The sequence below is a fragment of the Dendrobates tinctorius genome, unplaced genomic scaffold (genome assembly GCF_039654945.1).
Source record: "Dendrobates tinctorius isolate UK_male_01 unplaced genomic scaffold, ASM3965494v1 ptg000060l, whole genome shotgun sequence".
NCBI classification, from domain to species: Eukaryota; Metazoa; Chordata; class Amphibia; order Anura; family Dendrobatidae; genus Dendrobates; species Dendrobates tinctorius.
Window position 1 is genome coordinate 60,574,533 of NW_027361728.1, and position 15,714 is coordinate 60,590,246.

Here is a 15,714-nt window from a genome sequence, read left to right on the forward strand (position 1 = left end):
GCCACCGGGGGCAATCAACCCACTTTGGCACCAAGCCAAAGGAAAAAATGTTCACTTTGTCCATTTACTTGTCAGATCCACCTTGGATCATGACAGTACCCCCTCATTAATGAGGAGCCTCTGGACTCTCAAGACCACTCCTCATAAGGGAAACAACTACAGCGGGGACGCCCAGATCCTGGGTTCACCCCACCACCACCTGAAACTTCAGGTTTATGACAAACGCACCGCTGGTATTGGCAATACATGTTCTGGAGGCACAACTCATCTCCACAGCGCCGACCTGGGGAACGAGATTATGTATGTGTATGTTTGCTATGAGCTGATCAGACTCCACAACACACTTCCACAAGATGTTTTTTGGTGGCCACCCATACATGCTCGTTCACACACAGGTCCGGACCTGAACGTTTATTGCCACACATTCGTTTGTCATATTTTGGTGAACTCATTCTGGACTCGACAACAGAGGCGTCCGCCTGTGTACACACTCACACCCCCGCTATTCACCAAGGGGCACAACCCTCCAACCCTTTCACCATGAGGTCTGTGCCTCCCAGGGTTGGTTAATGGCGAGGGGTGAGATTTGTCCCTACTCCCCCGCAGCACACCTGCCGCTCACACCTGGAGGAGAAGGGGACAGGAATATGGAGGAAATATACACTCGCTGGTCACCTTCCTCCAAACGACCAGGAGGGGCAGCCTCTTCGGTGGTATAGAAGATTTGGCGTCAGCCCCGCAGACTATAACACCAGTCTGCTCACTACAGGGACGTACCCCTTCACCTCGGGAAACCCCAGACAGCACCATGGGTATCACCAACTCCAACGACCTGTCAGGGTACGTCCGCCTGTAAGAACAAGTCCCGCTCCCCAGCAGCGACTCTAGGGGGCACTTTGCCAGAGCCACAGGAATATGGAGGAAAAATACACTCTCTGGTTGCTTCCACACGACCTGGAGGGAGCGACTTCTTCAATGGTATGGAAGATTTGGCGTGAGCCCCGCCGACTATACACCAGTCTGCTCACTACAGGGGCCTACCCCTTCACCTCAGGGAACCCCAGACAGCACCATGGGGATCACCAACTCCACCCACCTGTCTGGTTACGTCCGCCTGTATGAACAAGTCCCGCTCCCCAGCAGCGACTCTAGGGGCTTTTTGCCAGACCGCAGCCGCCAATTGATTCTCTGGTGAAGCCAAAGGGAAGGCCCCAGACCCTGATAACTACTGCTGCAGCAGCTCTAACACACCATGCCGCTCCTCACTCACCTCAGTGAGGCCCGGCAGCAATTACTCAGCGGTCTCCACATGGCCAAGGCTAACCAGAAAAAAAAAATGTAGGGTTGGTGATAATGTCACGGTCACGTGTGTCTGGACGCAGCGAGTACCGCAAGGCGAACCCATATGGCACACGTGACCCTGGATACACCGCCTCCAGTTGGGCAAATTTAAATAATAAGACGTGCAGCTGGATACACCACCTCCAACTGGCGAATTTAGGTATTACACGTATTTATACAATAGTCTGGAAACCCCGCCTCCAGTAAGGCGAATTAAAATAATAACGGGGAACCTGGGTAACATTAAAAATGGCGGGCCCTGCGATAGGGAATAGGGACGTGTAGACCTCCTGCACTCCCCTGAGCCAGAGTCCCTGCACTCCTAACGTTCCCTATGCCGATTCCGCACCGGGCGACGCACAGGAACCTTCAAAGCCTGACTCACCCTGACCCTAAACCCTCACTAGGGAATTGGTCGGTGCGGAAACTAATCCCACCACTGCACTAAACACACACAAGGGAAAATGACAATACAGGGGGAACACCACTTAGCTTTGCTCTGTTGCGTACGCTCCTAGCAACAGAGCCCACCACCTGCATGCATCTTCTCCTCCACACGGATCCATCACCATAACCGGATCCATCACCATAGTGCAGCCGTGGAGCAGAGTCCACCACCAGTTGCAGCTGCCCAGTAAACAGAGTCCCAAAGATGAGTCCAGCTTCTACCAAAAAGTCCAGCATGCTTGAGTCCAGTTTTTAGCAACCAAGTCCAGCATGCTGAGTGCAACTCTCACCATCGTCGCCACTCCACCAAGCCATCTAAGCACCTCCAGCTGATACCATAAACTGCGACTCCACCACGCCATGCCAGCCCTCCATCCAGACTCCATAGCTGACTCAACCCCTCTGGCTGGGCTGCCCAGGACTCTCATTGAGCTCCTTCTTTCACCCAGGCTTCCTTGAGAATGACTAACTCACAATATCACCAACAGTGATTGAACACACCTGGCTCTCTTTTATAGAGCCTCACACCTGATTTATAATTAAGTGCACATTAAACCAAAGAAACTAAAGTGCACTACCGCTCACCACCACCGGGGCAACTTAGAATGAACGACACCACGTGTAATAATTCTAATGGCCACCGGGGGCAATCAACCCACTTTGGCACCCAGCCAAAGGAAAAAATGTTCACTTTGTCCATTTACTTGCCACATCCACCTTGGATCATGACAGTCTGGATTTATGCAAAAATCTGATTCCCATTTCAGAATGTTGTGCGTTTTTACAAATTCAAAACTTTTATTCAGCCAATTATATAGATAATAAGAAGACCAAAATATACTATGATTAAGATTATTAAAAAGATTAGCCACCGGTTCAGAGAATCTGGTTTTTGCCTGTAAAAAGCAATTAATTAGGTCTTTTAAAATTGTATAGTGGCAGAATGATGAAAAGGGAATTTTGAACTTTTCTCTAATTTGTCTAAAGGGGATACGAGTTGAATCAGAATAAAGATCCTTGAGTTTGGTGATACCTAAATCTGCCCACAAAAGATTAATATCCTGGTGAAAAAGTGAGCAGATAGTATGAAGAGACAAAGTCAAATCCTTTCTGTCCTCTTTTGGGTCTAGATAAAATCTTCCAGGCCTCTATTGTGGCATGAAAAATGGGATGCGAGTGGGGGGGATCTTTCTTGAGAAGAAGACAGTTTAAGATTAAATGAAAGGGTGGGACGTTCTTATTAAAAAAGTATTCCAGATCATACCAGGTTGGAGGATTGGATTGTGGCCACCAAGCAAGACTTTGCTTGATCAGAAAAGTGTAATAGTAAGCTGAAATGTTAGGTAGCCCGACTCCGCCAAAACGCTTAGGTTTGGATAAAATATTTGATGACGTCCTCGCTTTTTTATCTCCCCATATAAAGTTATGGGCTCGGGTTTGTAAGCTTGTAAGATATGGTGTGGATATTGGTAGGGGAAGGGAGCGAAAAAACATATTGGATTTTGGGTAAAATGTATGATTTAAAGGTGGAGATCCTACCCCACCACGAGAGTTCCCTTTCGCTGTATGATGCCATGTCTTTGGAAATGGATTGAATGAGAGAGGACATATTTAGGGGTATTATTGAGTTGACATTGTTAGAAAATTTTAAACCTAGGTAAGTAATATGATTATATGTCCAACTCCTTGGGGAAATGTGCTGGATTTCCTCTATTTGAGCGTTAGTTAGGTTTAAAGGCAATATTTTAGATTTAGATTCATTTACCTTGAAGTATGAGATCTTTGAGCATTCTAAGAGTAAAAGTTGAAGTTTAGTAATTGAAGTGAGTGGATTCGAGACTGTCATTACAATATCATCAGCAAATAGGCTGATTTGGAAGTCCCTAAGCCCGGCTTTAATACCTTGGATTCGGGTCTACTCTTATCATTTGGGCCAAAGGCTCCATTGCCAGAACAAAGAGGAGAGGCGAAAGGGGGCAACCCTGCCTCGTGCCATTGGTTATTTTGAAAGAAAAGCATAAATGATTATTAGTGTAGACTTTTGCTGTAGGATTAGAGTATAGAGCCGAGATGTTTGAGAGAATTTTTGAAGTAAAACCGAATTTCTGTAGTGTAGCGATCAAGTAGTTCCAATTGAGGCGGTCAAAGGCCTTTTCAGCGTCAAGAGATATTATAGTGGCCACAGTCCTGTTGGAATTTATTAATTTAATTAAATTTATTAATCTTCTCATGCCGTCAACTGACTGCCTATTAAGAATAAAACCTATCTGATCGTTTGCTATGAGCTTTGGAAGAAACTGACTTAATCTGTTTGCTAATATTTTAGAAAATATTTTAACATCAGTATTTATCAGGGAGATGGGACGGAAATTTTTCATTTGGGTACAGTCTGAGTTAGATTTAGGTATGAGGATTATTGTGGCTTCAAGCATTTCATTTGGGAAATTACCTGATTCAGAGGCAGAATTAAAGATTTTTGTGAGGTGGGGAGCTAAAAGAGAACCAAAAGTTTTATAGTAGTCATTGGTAAAGCCGTCTGGACCAGGGGCTTTGACAGTTTTTAACTGTTTTATGGTGTCTAAGATTTATTTTTCATAAAATGGTGAAGAAAGGAAGTCTATATCTGTGTCATCTAATTTGGGAAGGTTTACTGATGATAAAAAAGATTGAACATCCAATTGACTTGGCTGGAGCTGAGGGGAATTTTGATTAATATTATATACAGTAGATCATGGAAGAATTTGGTAAATGAATTAGCTATTTCTTGGGGATGAGATAAGAATATTCCTTTGGGGGGAAGAGATGGCATCGATTCTATGCCTACATCTGAGCTTTTTAAGCCTATTTGTCATATACCGGGAGAGACGATTAAGGTTGGAATATTGCTTGAATTTGGAAGATTTAAGCGCCGAATTGTAAAATGAGAAGATCAGAGATCTGAGATCTTGTCTGAGTTTGGAGAGTTCCGCTTTTAGAATGAGGCAAGGAGAGGAATTGGCGACAAGAGAAGACTCCTTGTCTTTAACGAGTGTTTGTAAATTCATTATTTTATTTCTGTTGGCTTTTTTTTATTCTAGAGGAAATTTGTATAAGCAGTCCTCTCAGAACTGCCTTATGGGCATTCCAACAAGAATAGGGATTAGTGAGACCAGAGTCATTTTCTTTAAAATAATTAGATATGGCTGTGGATATTTCGGAATTTACATTTGGGACATGAAGAGAGGAATTACACTTCCAGAGGAATTGTCTATTGGTGGCCGGTCCATCCAAGAACTCAGCAACGACAGGGGCATGATCTGAGATCGATTTAGGGAAAATATTAACTGACTGAAATTTGAGGAGTGAGAAGATATCAGTTACGATCAGATCTATCCTGGAAGCCGAATTATGGGGATCAGAGAAATGGCTAAACTCTATAGTAGTGGAGTTCAGGCATCGAAAGGTGTCAAAAAGTTTGTTCCCGTAGAGCCAAGTATTGAGAGATTCCGTCTTATGCCTATTTGGGGAGAGGAATCTAAAGAACCATTGGGAACCATGTTAAAATCCCTGGAAAATAACAATGAACCTTTCCTTACTGAGTTAATTTTTTTGACCAATTTGTTTAAAAATTTGACTTGCCCCTTTAGGGAAACATAAGTATTGACAATTGTATAATCGGAATTGTTTATCTTACAAATTAGAATATGGTAATGGCCTTTCTCATCTTTAACTTCTTTTATGAACTCAAGTGAAAGGGAATTTCTGATTAGAGTGAACACTCCCGCCTTTTTCTTGGGCCCAGAGGATCCAAAAAAATGTGGATAATTTTTATCTATAAAGGTAGTGTTAGGAGTGGCAGAAGGCACTAAATAAAAATTATGAATAAAGTGCCTTCGCCACCCGTGGTCCACCGTGCGGCAGATGGTAAGACCGCTGCTAGGAGATGGCAGAATATAAGGCGGTAGAGTGCACGGGGTTAACGTCACCCTGGTGCACTAGGCAAGCTCAGTTTAGCTCACAGAGCTGCCAAGGATAAATAGAAATGCAAAAGTGCTGAGTCTGTTTAACTCACAGAGGCTCAGCTACACAGACGCGGTAACTGGTCACAGGAGAGGCGTGAGCTGATGGCACCAACTCCGTCTAGATCTACTGTATACGTCTGTGACAGAGACGTCGCAACTGCGAACGTACACTGTGCTGCTACAGCAGCGCGGCAGGAACGCAACCGCTAAGAAAACGCTGCTATCAGGCAAGCGCAATATGGGCGCTAGGCTGCTGAGGCAGGGATGCAAATGGCGCGCTGGCACTGGCGCTGTAACTGACTAAGACCGACACACTGTCACCATTCGTAATAACCAAGGGAAGGGGTTTCATAATAAGTCAGTCACCAGTCCATGCATCCATCACCATACACACACAGCATAATATGCTACACTAGCGCATGGCGGAATAGCCATGCGCACTTTTTATAGCGCACAGGACCTTCCGGAAATCTCCAGGAGTCCAGGAAGAGCCAATAGGATCCGGAGCGGGACCTGAGCACCTGACTTGCGAAGTCCAATAGGAGCTCGTCCCGTGAGCATGCCCAATAGATGGAATAAAGGACTTAGCCTCTGGAGACAGTTGTTGTGAGACAATCTCCTCAGCAATCCCTTCTGCTGCAGCAGATGGGCAAGAGACTGCAGCATGTGAGAATCAGGGTTTCTGTATAGACGTGTCAGAAACCAGATTCCTAACAGGTAGGGTGAGAACTGGATTTGAATTTTGTCTCTTGGAGACATACAATGTCAAGGTGGGCTCTATTGATTTCATGGCGAATGGAAAAACATTTCCTAGGGCTATTAAGACCTCTGACATTATACGTGGCCAATTTGATTTTCATTGCAAGAGAAAGTGGTCCCGATGGGATATGACTAGAACAAAGCAGTTACTGATGAAAGTAGGAGTGTTAAACAAAAATAAAAGTGAACCAACACTTAAAGAACAATAAAATAAACTAAAAAAAGTGGTTCTCCTTCTTGCGCTGTGGGAAAAGTTTGTACAGCGCATGGCTAAGGAAACCCTCATTAGTATCTATAACAAATATATAAAAGAAAACAAATGTATAAGAAAAGCACAATATCAAATATATAATATCAGACAATCCAAAGACACAAATTACAGTAGGCTCAAGTGACATGTCCTGGACCTGCGGAAGAAACTTTAGGAACAGAGGAAATGACACCCTGAGATTTCAAAAAGAGGAACCCTTCCTCAGGGGACGGAAAAATTGCATTTTTCCCCTTGAAATTAAAAATGAGACGTAGAGGAAAGCCCCATTTGTAAGGAAGGCCTCTCTCCCTCAAAACGGAGGTAAGTGAACAAAAGTGTTTCCGACCCTCAATAGTCGCTTTAGATAGATCGGAAAACAACTTTAGATGTTGATATGGATCCAGGAATCCTCCCTTAATTTTTTACCAAATTCTGAATTTTGTCTTTAATGTGGTAGAAATGAATTTTCAGTATGACGTCCCTGGGTAGGTCCTTAGGGATGGAAGGAGGTTTGGGGAGGCGATGGATACGATCAATGATAAGATCCGTATCCGATAGATTTGGAATCATTCTCCTAAAAATCCCTTTAACATAGTCAGAGAGCCTAATGGGCGATATATCCTCCGATATTCCCCTAATCTTGATATTATTACGATGGGAACGGTCCTCCAGATCGACCAATTTAAGCTTTAACTGATGCACCTCAGATTTAGAATCAGACTGGTGTTTCAGAGATAGCTCATTTGATTTCTCTAATTCACCCAACCGAAGCTCATGGTTATCCAACCTTGAAGTAAAATACTCCAGAGTCTCTTGGAAAATCTTTGCCTGGTTTTCCATGTCCAGACGCAACCTGGCGCTAAGTTTTTCAACTAGAGTATTCATACACACCTCAAGGGAAGTTGCATCAAGAAAGGCCCCAGAAGACAAAGAAGGCATAGATATTTCCTCAGGCTTCGGCCTAGGCTTTTTTTGGAGTAGGGCTGGGTGAAGAACTAGAATCCCACTCTGAGGAATTGACAGTGGAGGACTGCGCACCCTTCCTCTTGCTGGAGGAGGAGAGATCCATGGTCTCAGAATGAACATGTGAAGAGAGATGTGCCACAACTGACTCTGCTGAGCAAGTCTTATATGTGGATGAAGAAGGAGAGAGGGTCCTGAGAGAGGATGGCGAGGGCGTCCGCTCAATAGGAGAACGTGACTTAGTCGGACTCAATAAATCAACCGAGTCCCTAGAAGGAACATGATTAGACTTGGTGTCTTTATTTTGCCTTTGAAATCTAGAAGCACCTGTAGATTTAGCTGTAGGCAATTTTGAATTAAATTGACTCATTTTGCTAAGCTATATTACTAAGATCTGAAGAAAGGTAAAATAGGAAGCTGTGGGTAAGTTAGGCAAGGTTCCTCAAAGATGTGCCCAAATGATTACCTATTGGCTAGACAATGGCAGCCCCACTCCCAAAAAGAGGGCCAAGGGAACAAGTATTAGCTAGAGCGGACCTTGGCAATGAAATATTAACAGCTACATAAGTAAACTACATAGACTTGTTATATACTGTATATAATCTGTATTAATTATTTTGATTAATTTAGGTTATTTTTGTTATTTATTAAATAATGTTATTTATTTTATTATGTTTATATATGTTTCAGTTTTATTTTTTATTTTTAATCGTCTCAATTTAAAACTAAAGGCAGAACCTGTCCCCTCAAATTTGTAAATCTTAAAAAATTCCAACTGCCATTTAAAACAGTAAATAAGAGAAATAACTCTCTAGATGTAACCACCCAGAGCAATACACTCCCCCTTCCCCTGCTCAATGACAAAATGTGTCAGAAAAATTATATTAAGCAGGAAATAGAGAAGCTGCATCTGCTAAGCCAAGCAACAAAATGGCCGCCCCCAGCGGCAGCGGCACAAAACCCACCAACAAGATGGCCACGATTATAAGTGGTGACACAAGCAGGGAAATCGAAAAATAAAATGCCGGAGAGATTGGAGGTCAGCGTAAGCAGCGTGCTATAACAGGGACCGTACCAATGGCGATGCAGTCGCACAAAGTCCAAAACACTCAGCTAGCCAGCAGCAACAACCAGAATGAAGATGAGCACTGAAGCCTGGTGAAAGTCAGTGGGAGGAGAGAAGATGGGCATGCCCACAGCCGGATCCTTACCGCTTGTGTGCCTGATGAAGATACAGACAGAGGGGAGCAAAAACCACCCGGATGGGTAGGGGCCGCCTCAGAGAAGACTCACAATGAAGTCAAGCAGAATTCTTGTGTCTGATTCATTCAATGGCCGCAGTGACGTCATATGGAAGAGGAAGAAAGTTGGAGCGCTGCAGGATCTTCTCAGCTGGTATGCTCGGTGTAATCAAGGACTAAAGAGGGCGAAAACCCCCAGTTAGGTAAGGGCACTCCAAAGGAAGGTCTGAAGAAGAGTCTTGTATTAATTTAGTACACCGCCCGATTAGCAGTGACGTTAGCAGGAGGGAGGGGGGACAGCGCCTGGAGCAGAATCTTCACCTCCGGTGTGCCTTGGGTAAAAAAGGCCAAAAAGGGGCGAAAAACCATCAAATGAGAAGGGGGACAGATGAGGAAAGTCCAAAGAGGTGTTTTAGATTAATTTAGTACACCCTCTGATTTGCGATGACGTCATCCATAAAAAGAAAATGGTGCCCGCAGTTTTTCCTATCACAATCTTCACCCCCGGCGTGCCAAGGGTTAACACAGTCAAAAAGGGGCGAAAACCCCCCCGATTGGGCAGAGGCACACCTAAGGAAGGTCCCAGGCGGTGTCTTATAACAAATTGACACCACACCAAATTAGTGGTGACGTCACTGAAAAAAATAAATGGCAGGGCCCCAGCGTTTGTAACGGTCCATGACAGGGGCTGCACAAAAAATATGCCAGGAGCAATCTTACTCAAAATTAGGCAAAAACACCCCAAAAGGCCAGGGGCAGTCCCAACAAATACCTCAGTAGGCAATATTTAATAAAAATTAAAGGAAATCCTATAACAGAGCAGTACAGCTCACAGGCGTAACCATAGCAACCCCTCAGGTGCCATAGGTAGCAGACAAGCCAGAAAAAAGTCACCAAAAGCGAAAATTATATTAAAAATGTTAAAAATTCACACAAATGTGTTCAATAAAAATAAACAAAATGTTTAAAAAGAAAAAACAATAGTCTTGGAGTCTTTATTACCTCAGATTAACAGTCTCTCATAAGGTCCAGCAGTTAACTGACACCATTTTGACAGGCCGCAATCTTCAAACCAGGATAAAATATCGCAGGACTATCCGATTCAGTAGAGAAATGTCTCAAAACGTGTAGAATGAATTTATGAACAAAAATAAAATTGAATGGAAGCAAAATTTTAAAAAAAAGTTGCGTTGAATGTAGCATAAGATGGTTACCTCAGGAGCTCGCACAAAGTGTGACCTACATCGCCTGTGCCTAGGCCACGCCCCCTGGAGAATGACATTTCCATCTCAAAAGCTTGTCAGCAGAGGGAAGTATGAAGTGCTCTAAAATTTCCTGGTAGACACGCTGACTTTGATCTTGATGAAACACAGTGGACCTACACCAGCAGATTACATAGCTCCCCAAATAACCACTGATTGTGAAAACTTCACACTAGACTCCAAGCAGCTTGGATTGCCTGTCTCTCCACTCTTCCTCCAGACTCTTGGACCTTGATTTCCAAATGAAATGCAAAATTTACTTTCCTTGTGGAGTTTGTCAATGACTGTCTTCTGGACAACTGTCAAGTCAGCAGTCTTCCCCATGTCTGAAACAGTCTAAAGGGCCTGTCACACTAAGCGATATCGCTAGCAATATCGCTATAACGTCACTGCTTTTTGTGACGTTATAGCGATATTCCTAGCGATATCGCTATGTCTGATACTTACCTCCGACCGCTCCCCCGCTGGTTATCGCTGATCGCGCAAGAACGTCCTGGACTGTTTCTCATCGTCAGCTTCCTGCTGGGGCTTCCTGCTGTGGAGACGAGCGACGCGTGGATGCAGGCGGGAGGACGTCAGGATCGCCTCGTCTGACAGGTAAGTAGCGACCCCCGACCCCTGCGATGTCGCTGGTGAGATCTGCCTGTGTGGCAGCTCACCAGCCACCACTTAGCGATGTACCAGTGATCCTGACCGCGTCATATCGCTGGTCGGGATCGCTGGTACATCGCTAAGTGTGACAGTACCTTAAGGAACCTTTATAAATGCTTAGGAAGCCTTTAACAAGTATTTTTTGTTAATTATTCTAAATTACTGAGATAATGACTTTTGGGTTTTCATTGGCTGTAAGCCATAATCATCAACATTAACAGAAATAAACGCTGGAAATAGATCACTCTGTTTATAATGACTCTATATAATGTGAATTTCACTTTTTGCATTGAAGAAATGAAATAAATTAAATTTTTGATTATATTCTAATTTTGTGAGAAGCACCTGTATTTATTTGCTCCAGTGCGCTGACTCCTTGTTGTCAGTCAAATCAATAAATAAGTAAACAATCTCCATTTACATTGCATAGTTTTCGAAAGTTGAACGAGAATTTTTTTCGCTCACCTAAACTAGTTTTTGGACACATTGGTCAATCGCGGAACCCATTCAAATTACACAAGTGTCGTGAACGATCGGTCATTACCATTGGAATCTGACAAATTATATATCTACCAATGGAATAGCAGTGATATACCAGAGAAATAAGTGCACAAGTGAAGTATTTGCTAGAGTTGGTCACTCTATGATTATCTTCTCACTCTTGACAAGATAGTTGCCCACTTACTCTTGCCGAACATGGGTTCTCTTCTCCTATGCTGTGATTGCAATGCTGCAATTTTCTAGCTGCATGTTAATAAAGCTAATCTGTCATAAAAGAAATTGTCTCTTTGAGTTCCATATGATAAAAGAACTACTTTTCAGCTCAGAGTCAATTTTATTTATTTTTATTTATTTTACTCACTTATACAGTGCAATTAATTACACAGCGCTTCACACACATTTTTTGGTTCTGCCCCCATTGGGGCTGACAATCTAAATTTCCTATCACTATGTCTTTGGAATGTGGGAGGAGACTGGAGAAGTGGGAGGAAACTCACGCAAACATACAAACATCACGGAGAACATACAAACTCCTTGCAGATGTTGTCCTTGGTGACATTTGTACCCAGGATCCTAGTGCTGCAAGGCTGAAGTGCTAAACACTGAGCCACCGTCCTGCCTGATTCATAATCCTGTTTTCACTTTTCACAGATAAAATCTATTTCTTTAGCCATTTCAGCTAACATTGAGATCTAAAGGGGGTTTTACACTAAGCGATATCGCTAGCAATATCGCTAAAACGTCACTGATTTTGTGACGTTATAGCGATATTGCTAGCGATATCGCTATGTGTGATACTTACCTCCGACCGGCTCCCCCGCTGTCCATCGCTGATCGCGTGAGATCGGGCGGCTCCATTTCTCGTCGTCTGCTTCCTGCTGTGTGAGACGAGCGACGCGTGGAGGCGGGAGGACGTCAGGATCGCTGTGTGTGAAAGGTGAGTATCGTGCGCTGCGTCGCTGCTGCATCGCTGTGAAATCTTTCTGTATGGCAGTTCACTAGCGATCATTTAGCGATGCACCAGCGATCCTGACCGGGTCGGATCGCTGGTGCATCGCTAAATGTAAAAGGGCCTTAACTGTAGTTTCCCTACTGACATGAAGACACGTGTGAAATATTTATCTTGAATTAATAGTTTGCCCTTTATAAATATTAAGTTAGATTACAAGTACTGTACATTTCCCAACTTGTCCATGTGCTGAGTCTGAAATGATGAGGCTGCAATATTAGACACAACTGATTGATCCAAGCAAGTGGCACTAATTCTAGTAACATTTTATCAATCTTGATGTATTTCAATACATGTATCAACTATTCCCAGGATAGGTGATAAATGTATGATTGTCGGGAGCCTGACCAATGGGAACTTCTACCTCTCTGGGAGTCTGACCAATGGGAACCTCCACCTCCCCAGGAGTCTAACCAATGGGAATCTCCAACTCCCCAGAAGTCTGATTAATGAGAACCTCCGCCTCCCCAGGAGTCTGACCAGTGGGACCCTCTGCCTCCCCAGTAGTCTGACCCTTGGGACTCCCTCTACTCCACTTTCACGTATCTGACCACTCTTTCCATTGCTCCCATATAGAGTAATTAGTGGTTATACATGTGCACTATTTCTTCTTTCACTAAAGTTTTCATGAGGATCCCAGCTGTTGAATCCCCAGCATTTATCACCTGTGCTTTGGATAAGCAATTAATATAATTAGTGGAAAAACCCTTTAAGGTGAAATCACACAGTAGGGTTGACTGTCTTTCATTTGGCCTAATCACTGTAAAACAAACATATTAGAGAAAAAGTTGAACTATCAGAGCACTGAAAACATAATTTTAATTTATTTTATATAAAAATGCTTTGAATTAACAAAAGGCTTAAAATAATTAGACAGAATACAGCAATGGATAGTAAAAGACATTGTTACATAGTGACAATAATAAAATAGTTTCAAAATTGTGTCTTAAAATATCGCTATTCTTAAACATACAGTGTCCGTATATCTAACAGTAACCATAAGTGTTTGCTATGTAATATTGTGCAAACCGAAACCATGTTCTTCGACAGACTAACGCTGCTCAGAAACAATGTAAACAGAATTTTAGATGTTCATGTACTTCTGTTGGAGAAATATGGAGAATTGTAACAGTGTGATAAAGTTTTAGTATTCCCCTATGTTACAATTGTACAAAAATAAAGTAGTATTTAACGTAACTCTTGCAAATTCAATTTACAATATAGTACAGCATGACATAATTACAGGTATAATGGCTGATAACAAGTGGTTATAATTAAGTTTATGATGAATTGGTTTTGCATATTGGCAATTCACATTGAAACAGAACTTCTGGACACGTTTATTCTGACATAAACTGAGCTTTGTGCTTCCCTCATACATGTACAGTAGAAATGGAGAATGTGCTGTTTGCCTTGGTGAGAGAGATACATCTACAGACCCTAAACTGTGGGTACAATATCTAGGCTAATTCTGCATTGACTTTCAGACACAATTGCTGTAAATGTAAGCCTAACATCAGTAATAGGCGAGAAGATTATGTTGACAACAACATCTGAGTATTAGATTGTACTGTATATCCAAGTGCAACAAAATCTAACCCTCAGGGAAAGTCCACTGACATTGTTATTGCACATCTATATCCCTCAATAGAAAATAGTTTTTCTCTAAGCATTTCACTTGGAGAGATACCAGATGACTAATTCTGCTATGATAAAATATAGTACTTGGTTAAGTATAATACTAAGGCAGGGTGCACACGGACAGTAATTGGCAGTGCTTTGGACACAGCACTTTTCCGCTGAGCCCAAAGTGCTGTCAGCTTTTGAACAAAGGTGATTCCGCATGTGATCACATAACCTGCACAGATTCACCACATCCAGTACATTGTGCAAGTGATATTTAGCTTACGGAAACTGGCGTCTCTGCAAGATAAATAGACATGCTGCGGTCTGGAAAGATGCGCCGTATGTCCATCTCTGCAGGTAAGCGACGGGCGTTGGTGCCCGCATAGTGGACATGGGATTTCTTGAATTCCCATCCACTATGATGGAACATCTGGATGCTGCAGGTTGGACGCTGAGGATGTACGCAGCGTCCAACCAGCAGCATATACTGACTGTGGTAACGTATCCTCACAGTAAAGTTCCTCTCTCTTGTTACTATTCATTAGAGTGAAGCTCATATTTCTCTCGTAGGCCATGTGCATACATTCAGTATTTGGTCAGTATTTTACCTCAGTATTTGTAAGGGTCGTTACACATTAGCCTTTCAGGGCGCAGCGACGGCCTGCGCACGGCCGCCGCTAAGCCCCACCCCCTGCCGCTCCTCCTCCGGTAGCTCTGCCTACAGGCGCATGACGCTGCAGCGTCCCGAGTCCCCTATCTTTATCACTGGGGATGCAGGCCGTGCGCAGTATGCATTTGGCGGCGCATGCGTCCTTTTGACGGTGTGCCGACCAGCGCCCAACGCAACCTGTTGCAATTTGGTTGCACTCGGCGCACCGTCAAAAGGACGCATGCACCGCCAAACGCATACTGCGCACGGCCTGCGTCTCCAGTGATAAAGATAGGGGATGCAGGACGCATGCAGCGTCATGCGCTGGTAAGCGGAGCTACCAGAGGAGGCACGGCAGGGGGCAGGGCTTGGCGGCGGCCGTGCGCAGGCCGTCGCTGCGCCCTGAAACGCTAATATGAAACCACCCTAAGCCAAAACGAGTAGTAGGACAATCAGAGGAAAAGAATAATAGAAACATGTCACCACTTCTGGATTTTTCACCCACTCCTGGCTTTGGCTTACAAATACTGAGGTAAAAAACTCACCAAATACTCAACATGTGCATGTGGTCTTAGGCCTAACTGATGTATAACCTCTCAAGTTGTACGGAGCTGTAAAACATAATCCATAGACTTCAGCGATTTCCAAGTTTACCTCCATATGCCTGTGATTTGTAAGCAGTTAGTCTGGGGTTGAAGTAAATTTGTTCAAGTTGTGACCCATTGGTTCAGATTTTTTGTCAAGGTCACATCAACCACTGGGTTGTGACCACAATGACTTATATTAGCTTGCATGTAGTAACGTCATACGTTATGTGTCACTGCAAAGTTGTTATATATCCTCAGCATTATATGTTGGATTTTCATATTGAATTCTATATGAATTTGGCAGAAACGTGAGATGCTATTATTATGCTATTCTCGCCTAAAATATTGCTTATTGGGGGGAATAACCACTAAATTCAGTTGTATGGAGCACGTTAAAGCAGTACACTGAATGTCTTTGCTTCCATAC

The 15,714-nt window shown here is 43.3% G+C and overlaps 1 protein-coding gene across 2 annotated transcripts in view; it reads left to right on the plus strand.

The window, feature by feature from the left end:
* The window catches only part of VEPH1 (ventricular zone expressed PH domain containing 1), a 915,267-nt gene that overhangs the window by 100,965 nt on the left and 798,588 nt on the right, over positions 1-15,714 (plus strand). The window lies entirely within an intron of this gene.